Source organism: Passer domesticus, chromosome 4 (genome assembly GCF_036417665.1).
Source record: "Passer domesticus isolate bPasDom1 chromosome 4, bPasDom1.hap1, whole genome shotgun sequence".
Classification (NCBI taxonomy): domain Eukaryota; kingdom Metazoa; phylum Chordata; class Aves; order Passeriformes; family Passeridae; genus Passer; species Passer domesticus.
The window spans coordinates 1,887,394-1,905,388 of NC_087477.1; the positions used below are offsets into that span (position 1 = coordinate 1,887,394).

General features: G+C 55.6%; 1 long non-coding RNA gene across 1 annotated transcript; it reads left to right on the plus strand.

Moving 5' to 3' along the window:
• The first annotated feature begins 14,279 nt into the window (after positions 1-14,279).
• Positions 14,280-15,625, plus strand: LOC135298397 (uncharacterized). Its single transcript, XR_010360375.1, has 3 exons — positions 14,280-14,576; positions 14,795-14,911; positions 15,525-15,625. It is a non-coding gene; the product is annotated as an uncharacterized LOC135298397 (long non-coding RNA).
• Positions 15,626-17,995: the final 2,370 nt, after the last annotated feature.

The window sequence follows — 17,995 nt, forward strand, 5'->3', positions numbered from 1 at the left end:
AGGCCCAGACTGGACAGCGGGAGAAAGGAGTTTCCCTGCCAGGGCAGGGCTGTGGTGCAACACATCCCCCAGAAGGAGCCTGGAGCAGCCCAAGGCTTTGTGTGAGCAGGCAGAGGCAGGCAGGAGGCAGAGCTGTCAGCAAAGGAAGGGGCCAGCCAGGTGGGGCAGCCAGGGGATGACGACAGCCTGCAGGGACAGAAGCGCAGGTTTGCTCAGCATCAGAGACATCTTTTCCTCGCTTCTCCCCACCTGTCATCACCGCCTCCAGTGTTGTTCTCTGGCTGCAACCTGGGGACACTTTCTCAGTCCTGTCCCTCAGAAGGATTGGTTTAAAGTATGAGAAACTTCTGTGTTTCACTCTCTTTTTGAGTCCCTGAGAAGTTCTCTGAGCACACTCTGAGGGACTGAGTCTGATGCAAAGAGCACCAAAGCCCCAGAGGGTCATTAAAGTCCTGGTGCTGTGTCTGTGCTGCTGAGCTGGGCTGGGCTCCTGGCCCAGAGGCAGCTTCTGGCAAGGGCAGCACTGCAGAGAGACAGCTCTGGCCAGGAGCAGCTCCTGGGCACAGCCCAGCAGGGCTGGGGCACTGCCAGGGCAGCTCAGGGACACCAGCAGGGCACAGACAGAGCTGACAGGGGCTCAGCACTGGCAGGGGCTGGGGGATGTCCCAGAGGGGGCTGTGTGACAGCGGCACCTCTGTGGCTGTGTCCTAGAGGCATAGAGCAGCTGTGATGTCAGCAAGGGGCTGTGTGACAGCACAGAGTGGGCTGTGTGAGGTCACAGGTTGGGCTATGACATCACAGAGTTTGTTGTGAGAGGTCACTGAGTAACTACAGCATCATAGAGGGGATTCTGTGACATCACACAGCAGGCTGTTACTTCATGACATGGCTGTGTGACATCATAGATCAAGCTGTGAGGTCAAAATTTGTGCTGTGACATTAGAGAGTGGCAGTATCACATCATAGAGAGGTTTTTGTGACATCACTGAGAGGGTTGTGACATCACAGAGCTGGCTGTGATGTCATAGAATAGGGTGTGAGGCCATGGAGCAAACTCTGCCAATATGGAAAGTGGCTTTGTGACATCAGAGAGTGGGTTGTGACATCGCCGTGTGACTGTGTAACATCACAGAGCAGGCTGTGACATCACAGAGTAGGTGTGTTTTATCTCAGAGTTGCCTTCGACATCGAGGAGTAGGCTCTGTGACATAAATGGCTGGACATCATAGAACGGATTATGCCATCACAGGGTATCTCTCTGACATCACAGAGGGGCTGTGACATCACAGATCAGTTTGTGACATCATTGAATGGCTGTATGACATCCCAGGGTAGGTTGTGTGATATCACAGAAGAATCTGTGACATCATCCTGTGGGCTGTGACATCAGCCCCAGGGGGCTGTGTGACATCACAGATCAGCTGTGTGACATCACAGGAGCTGTAAGACATCACAGGGGGCTGTGTGACATCACACATCAGCTGTGTGACATCACAGGTGCTGTGTGAGGTCACTGGGGAGGTCCCTCTGCCCCAGCCCCCCCATCACAGTTCCCCCAGAGCAGTCCAACGCTGCTCGTGCACAGTGGGGTCTCCTGACCCCCCGGGTCCCCCCACCCCCGGTTCCGCAGCATCCCCCAGAGGATGTTCCACGAGATCGACCCCAGAGCCTGACACGGGGACGGGGGATCGGGGCCCTGGGGGGTGGGACAGGGGGACAGGGACCCCCCGGCAGTGTCCCCGTGTCCCCCAGGGCCAGAGCCTGGGCCAGGGCTCTTTCACCCTCTTATGCACGAGCGCTTGAGAGCGCGCAAAAAATCCCCAGCAAGGGATCAGCAAAAACCAGATTTAATATTAAGGGACAGCAGCTCAAAGTTCCTTGGCAAGAGTCGCTCTGTTCCTGAATGGGCAATTCAGGCACACAAAGGAAACAAAGAAACAACAAAGCCAAAACAAATCCAGCCAATCAAACCAGAAATGAAACAAGAACTCTCCCTGTGTGTGTGAGTGTGCCAAAAGGGCAGTGAAGGCAAGGGTAAAAGGAATATGGCCTAAAAGCTTAACACAGCTAAAACCTAACAGGACTAAACCTTGACTTCTACCTCGAACTTCACAATTTAGCAAAAGAACAAAGCTTAACAGTATTTCACCTAACTTGCAACCTATGCCATACCAATTTAATAGAGAAATAACAGTATTTAACTCAACTTATAACTTATATTAAACATAACAACATAGCAAAGGAGCAACTCTTAGCAGCATTTAACTTCACTTAGACCTTGTGATAAGTCACCTCACTTACAGGCCTGGCTGACTCAGCTATCCAAGGCACTCCAACCCCTCCGAGAGCATAATTTCTGTCACTTTTCCCCAGCACAGGCACTCCTGTGTGCACACAGACACAAAGAGGCAGTGCAAGGCACCTGTGACAAATTCCCCTGAGGGCAGGAAATGCTCCCTGTGGATGCTTTGGCATCTCCCCAGCGGGTGAAGGGTTGAGCCTGGAGGAGTGGGGGGATTGGCCCAGGCTCTGTCCTTGTTCAGGATCCCCGAGTGCAGCAAACGGGAGAGTTCCCGGCTGGGAGAGGCCCCACTCAGAGGGAGTCGCTGGCCCAGGAGAGCTCCAAGGGGCTCCTTTTGCAGCGCTGTTTGTAGGGCCCCAAGAGAGAGGCTTCAGTCACAGCAATGGTTCCTCCTGGCCGCACTTGGCATCAACAGCTTTCTTTGGCAGTGTGAGAACAGGCATGTTGTGCCCCTGAGGGAACAAAACCAGTTCCCAGGGCTGCTCCTACAACAACCAGGAGCTGGTTGGGCAGCACCAGTGCCTGGCGCAGACAGTGTTTGTGCTGAGCTGCAGAGGAGCTGAGCCCAGGGGCTGTTGGCCAAGGCCGAGGCCCAAGGAGCATTTCTCAGCTGGCAGGGCGGCCTGAGAAGGGGAGGGGGGAATGCAGCAGCACAGGGCCCATGGAACCAAGGGACCATTATGACACTGTGGGGCCTTGTGACACCAAGGGACCGTTGTGACACTGCGGGGCCACATGGAATCATGGAGAGCACTGTGACATCGCTGGGCTCATGGAACCAAGAGGACTGTACTGATACTGTGTGACTCCATGGAATGTAGGTATCATTGTGACACTAAGACACCCCATCAAACCAAGGGTCCATTGTAACATCGTGGGGCCTCCTGCAACCGTGGAGACCATTATGACACTTTGCGGTGTCATGGGACCAAGGGGCCATTGTGACACTGAGGGGACTCCATGAAGCCAAATGTCCCTTGTGACATTGCAAGGCCTCGTGGAACCATGGAGGCACCATTAAGTGACTTTACAGCCTCATGGAACCATGGGGCCACTGTGACAAGGAGGGCACTCATGGAATCATGAAGATACTATGGGGCCCTATGGAATAAGCAAAGCATTTTGATACTGTGAGGCCTCATGGAACCAGTGAGACCATTGTGACCCTGGGGGTCCCCACAGAACCAAGAGGAACATTGTGATACTGTGGGGCCTTGTGAAACCAAAAGGCCTTTGTGACACTGCAGGGCTGGAACCAAAGTTCCATTGTGACATTGCAGGGCCTCGTCGCATCAGTGCTCCATTGTGACACTGTGGAGCCAGAGGAGACCATTGTGACACTGCAAACCCCCAGGGTCCAAAGGTCCATTGTGACATTGCAGTGCTCATGGAACAGAGGAGTCACATGTCATTGTGGGGCCTAGGGAACCACAGAGACCATTGTGACAATGCAAGGCTTCATGGAACCCAGGCATCGTTGTGACATTATGAGGCACCATAAAACTAAGGGAACCCGGAACAAGTCTGGCTGGTTTTACCTTCTGGGCCCCCTGAATCGTCCAGCTGACCTTGGTATGTTGAGAATCTCCTGTTACCTCCTACTGAAACACTGGGGCTCCGTGCTTTCCTTCCTATGGAAAAGAACTCTCCTTCTCCTCCAGGCACACATGGCCAGAATTCAGATTTCACCTCCAAATTTCCTTATATCAAGGAATTGTTTCCACAGGAATATTGCCAGGACAAGTCTGGCTGGCAGTGGTTTCATGGTCACTTCCCATCTGTCTTCAAAAGCTTGGTGAAGGCTCCGTGCTTTCCTTCCTAGGGAAAGAACTGTCCTAGGGAAAGAACTGTCCTGCTTCTCCAGGCACCCATGGCCAAGACTGGGGTTCCATCTCCAAAATTCCCTAAATCCAAAGACTGCTCCCAGACAAAATCTGCCATTCCTGACAACTCTGCTGGCCTTGGCCTAGTGAGGCTCTCACCTGCCTTCCAAACACTGGGGCTCTGTGCTTTCCTTCCAATTGAAAAGAACGGTCCTTCTTGTCCAGGTGCCCATGACCAGAATTGGGATTTCGCCTCCAATATTCCCTATTGTGACAGACTGGAGGAGATTGTTGGCTGGAAACATTTCACGTGTGGGGGAGGAAGGGGCAGGTCCAGCTTTGCCCTGGAACCCCAGCACTGCCCTGTCCTGGAACCCCAATCCCCCCAGAGCCTCTATCCCAGCCCAGCAGTGGCTGCCAGTCCCTGGCACAGCACAGGCAATGCTCCATAGCCACCTCTGGAACCACCAGCCCAGCGCCTTAGCGACCAAATGACCCCAAGTCTCACCTGGGGGAAGGGCCCAGGAAGACCAAGGGGTATTGAAGGCTGACCACAAGGCAAGCACACATCTTGACTCTACCTCCTCTTGGAATTTCTTTCTGAACACGGCTGGAATCCAGGAGGCGGTAGCTGTGTGTGTGCTCCTCTGTATCTTTCTTACTTTTTTTCTCTCTCCCTGTCTGCTTCTACTTTATATGCCCCTTGGAAATTTTGATGAACTTAAAATTGAACAGCTTAGAGTTTGCAAAGTTGAATGTGCCAAATTAATGCTTTGAAAAGTGCTTTTTGTTGATTTAATGTCATAATAAACCTTTTGCCAAAGTTTCTCTGATTTTCTAAAGTTGCCAGTAAAGGCTGTATTGCTCTTTTGAGCTTTTCAGAATCTCTTGCTGGTATTTCTCCAGGGAGTCCAACTCAGAGTACACAAAGAAATGTAATTCCTATTAAATGTCTCCTTGAGAGAGTTTTTTAGTGGATGGGAGTCAGGGCTTGTCTGTCCTGCTTGGCACAGCCCAGGCAGGGCTTTCCCAGCCACATTCCACTCTCCATTGCCCAGCTGGAGCCGCTGGTGCCTCTGAGTTCTGCTGGCCCAGCCCCAGGGACGCTCTCCTTGTCTGCCCATTCCCCCACGGTCTCTGGGCAGGGATGGCCTCAGTGGGGGCTGCTAACATCCTCAGCAACTTGGAGGCTGCTGCTGGATTTCACTGCTGCAGAGGCTTGTTCAGCCTTCAGCTCTTCAGTGCAGGAATTCAGTGTCCCAGGCCTCATTAACATTCAGAACACCTTAAAAATCCAAGACTCTGGGAAGAATTTTTTTCAAATAAACATTTCAAATAATTTAATTTGTGGTTATTAGACAGATTTCAGGAGTGTATTGAAACTGAATACATTCTATTTTAAAAGACAGTGAGAAATCATTTTTTTAGGTCCTGTTTAGTTTTTTTCACTTCTAAAAAATTGATACGTGCAATCTACAATTGATATTGAAGCCAAGTACCTCCTCATGCAGCTTGAATAGATAGGAAAATCAAGACCCTTCATGGCTGACAATCAATCAGACTCTGTCCCTACGCCCACCCCACCATTTCCCCCATCCAAGCCCTGGCACTCAGAGCAGCCTTGTACAAATCTGAGCTGCCTCCAGGCCAGGCTGCACCTGCAGCTTTCAGCTGCTTGGCTCCAACTCCCACCTGCTTTCCTTGGAGAAGGAACTGCCTGAGACACAGAGGGATGTTCATTGATTGTCAGCCAACAAAGCCAAGGGAAGGCACAGCTCCATCAAATGCAAAAGTCATTCTTCTCCCTGGCTCTGCCCTGGCCCTGATCCCCAGGCCCTGTCCTCTTTCCTTCATCCCTCCTTTGCCAGGGAGCTCTGCTCTGGCTGTGGAGAGAGATCCAAGTGCAGCCCCTGGAGTGGGAACCACAACTCATCAGGTTTGTGTGCTTTGAGGGAGCAGGAACGGGTGAGACTCAGAGGCATAGAAAGGTTTCTCTTCATGGCACACATAATAAATGTAAACATGATAAAATTTAAGAAACATCAAAACCCTTCCCTCAGCACCTTGTGACATGCCAGCAACATCTGACATGTCCACCATCCACAATGGATTGCCATACAGGAAGGATTTTAGACAAAGACTTAGGAAGAGGTGACATAAAAGATACAAATACAACTAAAATGCTCACTGAGAAGGTGTTGAAACTTCTGAAAGATTGGGCAACTCCCCGATTCTCAAAGCACTAAGGCAGTCAACAGAGACACAATGGAATGAGCAGAGAACAGCTGCAGGAGGAAATCTGGGAACAACTGGAATTACATAGATCCAGCTGCTCCAAATCAAGAGATCTCAGACATGGCATTTCCACAGGAGAGCTGGAAACACCTGAAGGAAGAAAGCCATGAAATACTAGAAGGAAAGTTGGTAGCAATGGTTGAGGGGAAGATCAGTATTTCTTCTCCTGACATCAGCAGAAGAAACCAGTAGATCCAGGAAATTCCCGTTCCTGGTGGGAAAATTTTGCCATTTCTTAAAAGTACTCAAATGCCTCAGATAAAAAATATTTTCTGATATATTATGAAACCAACAGGTATTAAAACCTGTGCCCCTTTCCAGGCAGACATCAGTTTTGTGTCCATGAAGAGGCAGTGCCACTTCTGCATTGAGGTGCCCAGGGATTGGATCTCTCTGAGAGCACCTGAGGGAGAGCAGAGCACCTTGCAAGCTGCAGGTCCCTGACAGCACCGCAGGGCTCCTGTCCCATCAACATCTGCCCTGCCCCAGTCTGAAACAGGGCCCAGCATGGTGCCGGGGTCATCAGAGAGCTGAGGTGTGTGCTGGAATTCCATGCTCTCCCCATCCTGCAGCAGCCCTGCATTTCCCTGCTCCAGCCTTGGTCTCCAGCACAGCCATGGAGGCTCTTTGGGCTCCTGACTGTTCCTGCAGCCCCCCAGGGCAGCTGAGCTCTGCCTGTGGCACAGTCAGCCCTGGCCAGCGCAGGCCATGCTCAGCAATTGCTTGTGTGTACCTGGCCTTGCTGTCAGCCCTGGCAGTGGCTGCGTGGCCCCTTGGTGGCCCTGTGCTGGCCCAGCCATGGTGGCCCAGCCCCTGTGCAGGCCCAGCCCAGGCCAGGAGCATTGCGGCTGGGAATGGCCCCTGTGCCGTGCTGCCCACAGCAGCCTTGGGGCTCTGTGCCCCATGGCCTCCCTGCTGGGCAGCCTCTGCCAGCTCCTGCACAGCCCCAGGCACCTGTGGGCCTGCACAGACAGCCCTGCCCCGGGCTCTACCGGCCTCTGGGCCAGCAGAGAGGCCGGCCAGGGCTGGCCATGGCCGGGAACAGGCCCTGAGCCCCGCAGGAGGATGGAGCTGGGCCACAGCCAAACTCAGCCCAGGGCAAAGCTGGGCTCAGCAGCCAGGGCTGCCAAGGCCTGGGGACAGAGGCTGGCAGTGACAAATGTCCTGGGCCCCCTCCCTGCTCTGTCCGTGCCCCCAAGGGCACAGAGCAGCCTCCTCTCTGGGGCACTTGCCTGTTTGCAATGCCTTGCACAGGCGCTGGCCCTGCCCCACAAGGCCTGGCCTGAGTCCTGCCCCTGCATGCTCAGCCAGGCTGAGATGGACACTGATGGTTTCTGGGGCAGGCTCTCTGAGCCCAGCCCAGCTCCCTGCAAGCTCTGCCAGCTGCCCTGAGCTCTGGGCAGCACCAAGGGCCTCTCCCCAGCCCAGCCCAGCCGGCTCTGGCCCCACAGCTCTGCTCAGGCCAGGCTGCTCTGGCCACTGGCCCCACGGCCTCAGCCCCTGCCAAGGGCACAGCAGCAGCTGAAGCTCACACAGGACTCAGCCCCAGCCGTGGCGGAAGGTGCTGGCACAAGGCCAAAGGAGGTTCCCTGGCTGCCCTGCTCCCCTCTGGCTCAGGTGCTGAGAGCTCTGCAGCCCCTGCTGCCATCCCATGTGCCCAGGGCAGCACAAGAGCCCCGGCCTTGGGGCCCTCAAGAGCTGCTCCTGCTCCAGGCCCAGGGCCCATCCCAAAGCTGGGGCAGCCACAAAGCTGTGCCCATTGCTGTTCATTGCTGCTCTGATTGGGATGGATCCTCAGCCACTTGGAGGTTGATGATGAATTTTCCTACTCCCAAGGCCTCTTCTTTCTTGAGCTCTTCAGTTCAGGAATTCAGTGAGAAAAGCTCATAAACATTTGTTCAACATGCCCAAAGAAGAAAAGCCATTTGGAATAACAGAAGTTTTCAAGTTTTCTGTAATTAATTAGACAGATATCTGAAGTGTATACAAAGTGTATATACTGTCTTGAAAACAATGCAGAGAGAACAGTTTGTTCTGTTTAATTTTTTTCCTGTTTATAGATTGATATCAGCAATGTCCAGTTGATATTGACCCCCAGCACCTTCTAATGCAGACTGAATAGCTATGAAAATCAAGACCCTTCATGGCTGAGAGTCAATCAGACTGTGTCTCCTGCCCCCTCCCAACCATTTCCCTCATCCAACCCCTGGCACTCCTATGGACCAGCAATGGTGTCACCAGCAGGACCAGGAGAGCAATTCTTCTCTTGTGCTGGGCGCTGGTTGGGCAGCACCTGGGGTGCTGTGTCCAGTTCTGGGACCCCAAATTTAGCAAGAATTGGAGGGGCTGGAGTGTGTCCAGAGAAGGGCAACAAGGCTGGTGAAGGGTCTGGAGCAAAAATCCTGTGAAGAGAGGCTGAGGGGGCTGGGCTTGTTTATCCTGGAAAAGAAGAGGCCCGGGGGAGACAAGGTGGTGTCAGGGCACAGGTTGGACTTGATGATCTCCAAGGTCTTTTCCAACCTTGCTGATTCTGGGATTCTCTGAAACCACCCTTGCAGCAGTTGCACGATGAGCCCTGGGCCTCCTCTTCAGAAGCTCCAGCAGCCCAGGTGCCTCAGCTTCTCCTCCCAGGCCCAAAGCCCATCCTGTCAGTCCTGCAGAGCCTCTGCAGCTCCTCCTCATTGCCCAGAACAGGGAGCCCCACAGGCAGACACAGCAGCCCAGATGTGCCCCCCTGGCCTGTGGTGCCTCTGGCAAGGGAGCAGTACGAGGCACTACAGGAGCCTGCAGACAATTCCTGCAGCACTTGGAGGATGATCCTGCTGTGCAAGGGACGTTCCCATGGTGCCAAGTCAGGAACTGCAATGGGGAGTGGGGCCAGAGAGGAAAGGGCAAACAGGGATGGGCTTTTTGCAGGGGAGGGAACAGGGGTGGGCAACAGGAAGAAATTTGTACTAAAAAAAAGGGGGAAAAAAGCAAAGCTGAAGCCAAGGAAATGCTCAGGGCAGTTTGGGGGTGGCTGTCAGGCAGCCCTGGCTCTGAGTAACAGCATCTGCAGTGGGACAGGAATCTCCCAGCTAATGGGAACAAAGTTTCTGGCTGACTGCAGAGGCCAGGACAAAGCTGAGTGGTTTCCCTGCTGTCCCCCAGCTCTTCCTGGCCCCAGCGGCTGATGGCATTTGTGCTCCCTCAGGTTCATGTCCCCACAGCACCAGCATGGGGGTGCTCCTGCCTGCTCTGTGCAATGCAAACAGGGGCTCCTGAGCCAGTGCTTCCGTGGCTGTGCCTGCAAGGATGCGGCACCTCTGTGAGCTGGGGGAGAGGCCAGGGCTGCAGAGGGGGGATGTTGTTGGCAGCTCCATGAGGACGCTCTGGGACGCTGCCCTGGGCTGTGCAGCACCCTGGGGATGGATCCGCCCCTGCTCTGCTGCTCCTTCCCGTCTCCCCCAGGGCCCTTGCAGAGCCCCAGCCATGCTGTTTGCCCCCAGCCTGCCCACGGCCAGCCTGGGGCTTCTCACCCTGGGGCTTTTCTGTGCTGAGCATTGGCCTGGCCGTGTTCTTGAGAGAGCCTGGGCAAGGAGCCTGCAGCCCCCAGGGCCTGGCCTGAGGCGTCAGCGCTGCCCCAGCAGTGCCCATGGCCTGTCCCTGCTGCAGCCCCGGCACTGCCACCCCCAGGACTGTGCCCGGCCCCGAGAGCACTCAGGCCCTGCAGCAACACCAGGGCCACCAGGGCAGCGGGGCAGGGCCACGGCAGCAGCACTGGCAACACCAAGTGCTGCTGCTGCTGCTACTGGGCACAGCTGCTGTGCCAGCACTGCTCTGCCCCAGCTCTGCACACCGACATTGCTGCTGCTGCTCCAGAGAAGGCAAGAATAGAGGGATCTCTGCAGAAAACTTTGCTGGGATATCCTTTAGTTCCTTTAAAGCCTTTGAGACTGCAGCCCCTCATTGGCACAGTCTGTGGCCACAGGGAAGGTGGAGAGAAACAAAGTCAGAGATGGCAGAAACAATCGTCTAGCTTTAGGAAGAATATTTAAAAAGGAAAATGACAGGGAAATCAAAGAACCAAACCAAAAGAGCTAGAAAAGATGACTTTTATTACAAATGATTTGCCGAAACGGGCAATCACTTTAATGCTTCCTAAGATGTCCAGTCTCCTCACTGCAGCCTTGAGCTCCTGGTTCCTCAGGCTGTAGATGAGGGGATTCAGGGCTGGAGGCACCACTGAATACAGAACTGACACCAACAGATCCAGGCATGCAGAGGAAATGGAGGAGGGTTTCAGGTAGGCAAGTACTGCAGTGCTGAGAAATACATTTCTCCTGCATTTTCCCTTTTCAGATTCTTTCAGTCATCTCCTGAGAGCTACAGTTTGTTCTGGTGCTTTTTATGAACTGATTGTACTCTTGATTTAGATGGAGACTGTGGAATTGTTTTCGGATGTAGAAGAATCTGGACTGAAGACAGAAACAAACTCCCTGTCAGCCCATTTTCATCTTCTAGATAATTTTCAAGATGTCCTTGGGGGTGTTGGAATGATTATCACACAGCTCTCCACTTCTGGCTGCAGGCTCTAGAGTTTCTTTCTCTGCATTCAGTCAGGCTTGCATTCCCTAAGAGTTCTTGGTAGCCTGTCATCTTTTCTTAGGGTAGAACAGTAACAATGAAAACCTTACCAATGGCACAACTGCCCAGCCCACAAGGAAAAGAAAAGAACAAGCTGTCAAATTCTTCAAATATTTCATCTGCTTTGCTGCAAGTGTTGTGCTGCACCCACAGTGTGGAAAGCTGCAGTTGGTGGCACACCTTGTGACAGAAGCTGCACCTCGTTCTCCGGGAAAGGTTCTTGGAAAAAGCAAACAGGACTGAGGAGAAGATTCTGGAAAAACTGAAAGAGCTTTTAAGAAATTAAATGAAAATTGAAACAATTCAAGACGTTTTTCTCGATTTGTTTTTATGCTCCCCTTTTCCATCTTGCACTAGTTGTCCATCCCATTAATTCCAAACAGATCTCACTTCTATGATCACTTCTAAGATCCATGAGTTGGCAAGTTTAAGACATTTTAAGATACCATGACCTAGACACAGTTTGGCTTCCCCTGTTTTTCTTGGAAATCAATGCTGGAGAGGTAAGTGCAGTGCTTGGGTCAGGTACAAATTCTGCATTCAGGGAATGCGCTCTGAGAGTGTTTGACCCTCAGCAGGGACAATGCACAGCAGGGACTGAGGGGATTCCTGAGCCACGGTGCAGGAGTCCAGACTCTGGCTCTTGGCTGAACTCGGCAAAGTTCCCGTGTTTGGACAGGCTCAGGGGCTGCCCTCGGGGAACGTGGGGCTCGGGGTGGGGGCGAGCGGGCAACGGACAAACGGACACGGGGACAAACGGCCCCGGAGCTTCAGTTGCAGCAGCGGCAGCGGCAGCAGCGGTGGCGGCAGCGGCAGCAGCAGCAGCGGCAGCGGCAGCGGCAGTAGCAGCGGCAGCAGCAGCGGCAGCAGCAGCGACAGAAGAAACTTTTAGAGTCTCTTCTCCTCTCCCTCTCCCTCTGTCCCGTACCTTTCCCTCTCTCCCTTTCCCGCCGTCCCTCTCCTCTCCCCGCCTCCCTCTCCCCGTGCCGGGCTGGGCCATGCCCCCGGCCCGCCCCCGGCCCCGGGCGGGGCTGCCCCGTGCCCGCCCCCGGCCGTCCCGCCGCCGCCTGGCCTCAGCCCGGCTCTGGCCGTGCTGGCGCTGGCGCTGCTGGGCGGGCGTCAATGCCTGGGGCTGGGGCGGCATCGCCGGCTTTTGGCTCCGCCTGGCCTGAGCCCGGCCCCGGCCCTGACGCAGGGTCCAGTCCCGGCCCCGAGCCCGGCCCCGGCCCCGGCCCCGGCTCCTCCCGGGGCCCGCGGAGGACACAGGCGGCGTTGCCTCTCTCGCCGCCTCCGCTGCGGCTTGCCCGGCCAGAGCTCCGCCGCTCGGCAGCGCAGCTGCCGGCCCCGAGCCTCCCGTGTCGCGAACGCCGGGGTATGGCCGGGCCGGGGCGGGTGAGGGGCGCTCGGGGGCCGTTGCTGGCCCCGGGCCGAGCGCTGACAGCCGCGTCCCGCCCGCAGGGAAGGCGCAGGAGGCCCTGCAGGAGCGCTACCGCCTGGGTTCCCTGCTGGGGCGCGGAGGATTCGGCAGCGTCTGCTCGGCGACCCGGCTCTCGGACGGCGCCCCGGTGAGCGGCGGGGCCGGCGGCGGGCGGAGGAGGAGGGGGCGCAGGAGGAGGAGGAGGAGGATGGGGCTGGGCAGGGCGGGCATTGAGCTGAGCCCACTGCTCCCCTTGGCTTGCAGGTCGCCATCAAAAGGGTGCCACGGAACCGCATCTGGCACTGGAGCGAGCTGGTGAGTGAGCAGGGACAGCGGGAGAAGCCGGGCCGTGCCGGGCGGGGATGAGCCGAGCCCCGGCATGGTGGAAGCCACCAGGACGTCCCGAGGGAGAGTGGGCGTGGGGCCAGCGCAGGGTGCAGAGCATCCTGGGCTGGCTGAGGGGTTGCCAAGTCCTGGCCCGGCATCGGCCCCACTGACGGCATCGTGCTCCTCCCGCAGCCCGACGACACCAGCGCTCCCCTGGAGGTTGTGCTGCAGGACAAGGTGTCCACTGGCTTCCCCGGTGTCGTAAAGCTGCTGGAGTGGCTTGAGCTCCCCAGCGACATAGTGATGGTGCTGGAGCGGCCAGAGCAGTCTCAGGACCTCCTGCATTTCATTCGGGCACGGGGGTTCCTGCCCGAGGAGGTGGCGCGGCCGCTGTTCCGCCAGGTGCTGGAGGCCGTGCGGCACTGCACCAGCTGCGGGGTCCTGCACCGCGACATCAAACCAGAGAACATCCTGGTTGACCTGGCCACCGGGCAGGCTAAGCTGATTGACTTTGGCTGTGGCACCTACCTGCAAGACACAGCCTACACTCACTTTGCAGGTGAGCCTACACAGGGCTGTGCTCCCGCTCCTGGCATCTCATGGCCCAACATCTCTCAGCCCAAGCTGGCTGTGGCAGCGGGGATTCTCCCTTTTGCTGCCACTCAGGGGACTGAATCTGCAGCTGAGTTGCTTTAGAGCAGGGCTGGGTGGGGAGCCAGCTTCCAGCCCTGCTGGCAGCCTTTGCCCACCACTGTGCCCAGGACTGGGGCTGGGCTGGGGCAGCCAGCCTGACAAAAACAGCCGTGGGTGGGGGGGGTGGCAGAGAGGGAGGTTGGAACCTGTGTCCCAGCCGGTTTGGGTGCAGGCAAGAGGAAGGGCTTGGACTGCTCCACTTGCCCTGTTTGTCTTGCCTTTATAATATGTTTGGGGCAATGCAGGCAGGGAGAATGAGGGCATGGTTTTTCCCCAGCACGCAGTGGGTATTTCCTTTGCATGTCATGGTCAGGCCTAGCCAGGGCTTCCACTGTCCCCTTCCCACACCAGTGGCTTCTTTTGCAATCCCAAGTTTGTACACCAGTCCCAGGTGCTGGTGAGAGGACAGTGGTCACCCTGTGTGCCACTGATGCAGCCCCCGCCCACCCAGGGATGCTGGGGCCAGGCTCTGGGAGCAGCAGCATCCCCCTGATGAACTCCATCTCTGTGTTCCACAGGAACACCATCATACAGCCCCCCGGAATGGACCCGCTTTGGCTGGTACCATGACGAGCCAGCTACCATCTGGTCCCTGGGCATCCTGCTGCACGAGATGGTCTGTGGGAAGATGCCTTTCAGGAGGGGCTGGAACTTCAGCTGGGGCCAGCTCTCGCTGCCACAACGGCTCTTTCCAGGTGGATCCTCTTCTCAGGGCATGGGTGCAATACCAGTGCTGGGAGACAGCAGCGGGCTCGGGAGCGTCCCGCTCTGGCAGCTGCTGAGGAGGTGGCACATGTCCTGCTCTCCCCCAAAACCAAGAATTGATGGGAAAGTTCAGGCCCAGCTCTGAGCGTATCCAGCATGGCCTGGGCATGGGAATAGTGGGGCAAAGCAGACAGGAGCCTTCTCCAGCTGACGAGCAGTTTCTGGTTTCTCTCCCCAGAGTGCCAAAATCTGATCGGGTGGTGTTTATCCATGCACCCCTTGGCCAGACCCTCATTAGAAGAGGTGTTCTGTCATCCTTGGATGCAGGATATTCATCTGCCATAGAAGAAGGGAGAGAGCCACAGGCACACTTTGATCCAGGGCCCTGGTAAGTTACAGCTGCACACATGCCTTGGCAATGAGAAGCAAAGGAACCCAGCCTGTGTCACTGCACCAGGGTCATGGGATGGGAACACGCAGCCCTTGTGCTGGAGCTGAGCTGCTCTGCCCAGCCCTGGTGGCTGTCATCCAAGCAGGTTTTGCTTGTCCTGGTTCCCTGACAGCTGGGGCCCTGGGCAGAGCCCTGACAGCCTGGTCTCACCCCAGGGAAGGAGAAGGAGCCCCTGGAGAAGCTGTACCGGGTGGGGCTGCTGCTGCAGGAGACAGCGAGGATGACATCAAGGATGACAACCTCTTCCTCAACCTGGCCACCAGCAGTTGAAGGTGATGCACTATGATTGTGGCACCTTCTTCAAAGCCAAACTCCACAGGGAGTTTGCAGATGAGTCCACACGTGGGGAAATGCTCCCAGATTTGGGCATTGCCCAGCCTGGCTGGGAAGCAAAGGTTCCCCCTTTGCTGGGGCAGATGGAACTAAATCTTCAGTCAGCTGCCCAGCTGCTTTTTTGGCAGGGCTGGTGGGATGGGCTGGAGTGGGTACAAAATGGGAGTGGGCTCCTGGCCCTGCCAACAGCCCCCAGCACCCACCATGCCCCGGGCTGGTGCTAGGGCAGCCAGCCCAACACAAACAAACCCCCGTGGTGGGAGCAGAGGTGGGACTCCAGAACCTGTGCAGGGGCTGCTTTGCTGTGCAGGCAAGGAAGGCCTTGGGCTGCTCCACTGCCCTTGTTTGCTTTGGGATCATGGTTATTTTGGGGGGCAGTGCAGAAGGAAAGAGAGAAAGTGTGGACCTCCCTCACCCATGGCTGGATTTTCCCTAGCATATAGGGGTTGGGCCTTCCTCAAGGTCCTGACAGAGCTAAGAGTTTTGATCTTTCTTCTTCTTTTCCCTTTTTGTCTCTAACCTCTTTTCAGCAATTTGTTTGTTTTTTTCTAGAGGAAGCATTCTAGGTGGTCCAGTCTGGATTGGGAAGTGCTTGGGACCAGCTGCAGCGTGGATGGGTCGTGCCCTTGGAGCAGGCTGAGGACATCGCTTGGGACCAGCTTTTCTTCCAGCCGTGGATGGCGTGAGGTGGGTGCCCGTCTGCTTGGCTGGGTGGGATCAGAGCTTTTGGGAGATGGCAGCGAGCACAGGAGCATCCTGCTCTGGGCAGCTGCTGAGGGCTGGATGTGCCATGGCTGGCTGCAGGCTGGGCACATGTCCTGCCCTCCTGCCCTGCTCCCAAAGGCAGCACTGATGGGCAGCTCTGGGCACAGCTCTGAGCCCGGCCAGCACGGCCTGGGCACTGCGGGCAGCTGGGACTAGGGGACAGGAGCCATCAGCTGACGGGCAGTTTCTGCTTTCTCTCCTTGCAGCCAGGCTCTGCAGATGCTGAGGCTGCTCTGGGCTCTGGCAGGGCTCTGCTGGAGCTCAGCACCAGGCCAGAATCAGCCAAAGAAGAAATGGTGTCACCTGCAGCACAGACTTGCTTGAGCATTTTGACAACGCAGCTCAAGTTTGCAGCGTGGACACCTCCAAGGCAAAACATGACACCTCCCAAAAATTAAAATTGTTCAATACCTTTTGAAATCAAATCAATCTGGGATGACTCCAAATGACATTTTTCAGCTTGCTCAAGATGTAGCTCAGCCCTTCTCTGAACAGTTCTCTCCCCCACCTGCCTTTTACTTCTCAACTGCTCCCTTTTTTCCCCCAGTGAATTCCCAGCCCATTGCAGTCTCCTTTACTTGCTGGCCTTCCTTGTTGCCCCTGACCACAAGGAAGGCCGAGCCCCAGGTTTAGGGACTCATGCTGTCACTAGCTGAGGAGCAGCAATGTCTCAGAGGTCCAGTGGGATTTTAGTGTCATTCAGAGCCACTCTCCAGCCCTCAGCTCTCTTCACTGATGAGTTCCCACTCCCTTTTCTTCATCCTTGCAGCAGGATGAGCTCTGTGAATCCCCTTGAGCCTCCCCACTCTTCCCAGCCCACGCAGCCACCTCAGTGAGGCTGAAGTTGAAGCTTCTCTGTCTCCTCTGGCACACCAGTCCAGTCCCCTGTGTGGGGAGCCCCAGGCCCAGAGCACAGCACACAGCAGTGCAGTCCGGGCTGGAGCAGCTGCCCTGCAGCCCTGGCTTGGCTGTTTGTGGCAGCTGAATGCTCCCTGTTTCCAGCTGTCCCTGCAGGATGGCCCCAGGGCAGAGCCCAGCCGGGCTCCCACTGCAGCCCCTGGAGCTTGGGGCAGACAGTGCTCCCAGAGCTGAGGTTCATGGGGAGCCGGAGCAGCTGCTCCATTGCACTCTTGGAAAAAGCTCCTTGCTGGTTCAAAGCACTGAAAGGCATGAAGGGCAGAGAGGAGGCCACATCATACAATGCTCCTGTTTCCACACCCTCCCCTCTCTGTGTCCCAGAAGGAATTGCATGGACTGTATTCATCTTTCCGAGTCATCTCGTTCAGCATGAGCAGCTTAGCACCAGGAGCTGAAGGAGCTGCCACCACAGGCCACAGGAGCTGAACAAGAGGGAACTTTTGGAGCAAATTAATGCTGCTCAAATAGACCTAGCTGAATGCAGCAGATATAATAATGGAATCAGAGCATCCTTTCTGTTGGAAAAGACCTCTGAGCTCATCCAGTCCAGCCGGTCACCCAGCAATGTCAAGCCCAGCACTAAACCACGTCCCTGAAGTGCCAAGGCCTGAACAGCAGGCCCTGAGCCAAAGGTGGCCTCTGGATGAACCTTCCAACCAAAGGTTATCTTTGTATCTGCTCACTGATGAAGTATGCACTGATAATATGCATCTATCATTAGCACTGTGACAGATGTAGCCACTCATTTGTGAAACATGTATTGACCTTTCTGTATTTAGAAGCCAGAAAAGGCCATGAAATCTGACATCTGGCCTTGTTTGGGGCTGAAGGATCAAAGTCAGCTCCCTTGGTTCCTCCTTGAGCCCTGGCCAGGCTTTGGGAGGAACCCAAGAGGAGAATGAAACCAGATGTTCCCACACTAGAAGTGCTGTCAGTTTGTTCATTCAGCACTGTCAGAGCTGGGCCCTCTCACAGCGAGGTTGGAGCCTCAGCTGTGGCTGGAGGCACCTGCAGGAATTCCCAGTGTCCAGGAGTGGCTCTGCAGCCCTTGGACTGTGACAGCTCCCCCAGCTGCTGTGTGGATCTGGGGGATGGTGAAGTCTGAGGGTAAATGGTGCTGGATCTTTCTTAATCACTGCTGCAATCTTTGGTGCTGATGGTTGGCTGCATTGCTGAGCTGCTCCTTTTGTGATTCTTTGCTGCTTTGAGCTGCAGTAAATGACACTGATTCCTTCAGTTGGAGTCTGTGTCTTTGGTGATGACTCTGCCCCCTGGTAAAACAAAACTGGCACAGTCTGGCCAGATCACAGCAAAATGTCACATGTTAAATGTAAATGTTA